This window comes from Contarinia nasturtii, unplaced genomic scaffold (assembly GCF_009176525.2).
Source record: "Contarinia nasturtii isolate CC-2019 unplaced genomic scaffold, AAFC_CNas_1.1 Cnas_scaffold_6743, whole genome shotgun sequence".
Taxonomy (NCBI): Eukaryota; Metazoa; Arthropoda; class Insecta; order Diptera; family Cecidomyiidae; genus Contarinia; species Contarinia nasturtii.
This window is the reverse complement of record NW_022203996.1, coordinates 6996-8956: the sequence shown is the minus strand read 5'-3', so window position 1 is coordinate 8956 and position 1961 is coordinate 6996.

Genomic DNA, 1961 nt, shown 5'->3' with positions numbered 1-1961 from the left:
AAAGGTATTAATACATCGAAATATTGTTCAATTATATAATGGAGACTCTGTCATAATAAAATAAACTAATAATTTTCATTAGAACCACAATGGCAAAAAGGCGAGGGCCTAAAATTTTTGGTGGTGTTCCAAGAAAGAAAGGAAAAGAAGGAAGAAAATGTCGAAATACGAACACGTAAAGTACCAGCCAACTCAATATTCAGAGATGAATATGCAGATTACCTCGTCGAACACTTTTATTGCAAATGCTTGATAGCAACAAAAATATCGTATCTGGCGTCACTTTTATTGCTGTATAAAGTCAACGAGGCGTTTGATATCGATGATTTCGATTATTTTATTAAAACTAATGGGAAAAAAGAAATTCGTCAAATTTTCACCGCTGTGGCACGCACCAATTGTGAATTTACAAATCAAATGCCAGACGAGTTTATTGAAATGGCCGAGGAATTGACTAACAACGAATTTGAGTGGCCATCTCGTGACCTGATGGGAAATGCATTTGAGTATATGCATCAACAATACCTCAGCAATGTGACAACACAGCATACCACACATTGTGAGAAGGAATTGGCGAACTTCTTGCAAATGAAGCGCTACCAATTCAATCAGGAACCGTACAGATTATTCAAATTTGATGACATCGATATCCGAAACGCAATCGAAAGCATTATGCGCAATAAAGACTGGAGTGAAGGCGATCCAGTTCGAAAATTCAAAATGAATGAGCTGTTTGTTGCGGTGAAAGAACGTTGTTTACCATCATTTGGCGATTATCTCACAATGACTCAATACATCGAGAAAAAGTGGTTTGAATCACTTTATTCTTTTATCCAAATACAACGTGAAATTAGTGAATTCAAGGCAGAACGTCAACAGCTAGTGCACGCATGGCTGCGACACAAGAAAAATCCATTGTTTGTTCGAAAAACCGATGCAACCACTGCCGCCAAAGATTCGCAATATCACCGTTGTACCGTTATGTGATAATAAACTCAAACACATCAAATTCGATCATACGGATTTGTTAGCACTATTGGCTCGATGGAAACTGATTCCAGAAGAATTCGGTGGCAAAGATGGAGGAAGTTCTATGTATAGCAAAAATCATTTTGAGGAAAACCCATACGACGCTTGGAATATTTTATTCGACATGAAGAAAATCAATGAACTCAAAAGACCAAACCAGCAATTTCATCGTATGATTGTGTGCGATAGCGTTTCGGCTTCGGTACTATTCGAAATACCAAAACGTGAGAAGACCGAATTCAATCGCGAACGAATCAAACAAAAACTTGAAGCCGGTGATTACACGTTTATCATCCCACTTGATCCTGGCGTGAACACATACTATGCTGGATTTCGTCGGAACATTGAAACTTGTGTCGAAGTAAGTTGATTAAATAATGTTTTTTTAAATTTAAATTTCATAATTTTCTAGATTCAATGTATTGATTGTTTTTATTTTGGTTTTATCAAAGGAAAACATCAAAATATCACAGAAGCAATATCATTGGGGTGCCCGACAAGGTATTCGGGACAAAATAGCAAAGCGCATGACAGCAACATTCGGCTGTGTAGTCATAATTTTGCTACATAATTTTTTTTCAAAATTTATTGTTTCAATTAAGTGTAGAGGAAGTGTAGGTAAGTGTACAACATTTTGTTTCGAAGTGTACCTGAAATTTTTTTTCAAAAAATCGACCTCTTTTTTTGGGGTCCTCATAATTTTGCCCGGGGTAGCTTTTTTCTAAATCTAAAATTTTATGTAATGTATTATGGTCTTAAAAAAGTGTACATTAAGTGTAGGTAAAAATTTTGCCTTCACATATGATATTACTATGAAATTAAGTGATTTGGCCATACCAGCCTTATATGAGGGGCGAGGGGTACCTATACTGAAAATTTCAAATTAAGTGTACGATGATTTTGTGAAAGTGTACAGCCTTGAAATTAAGTGT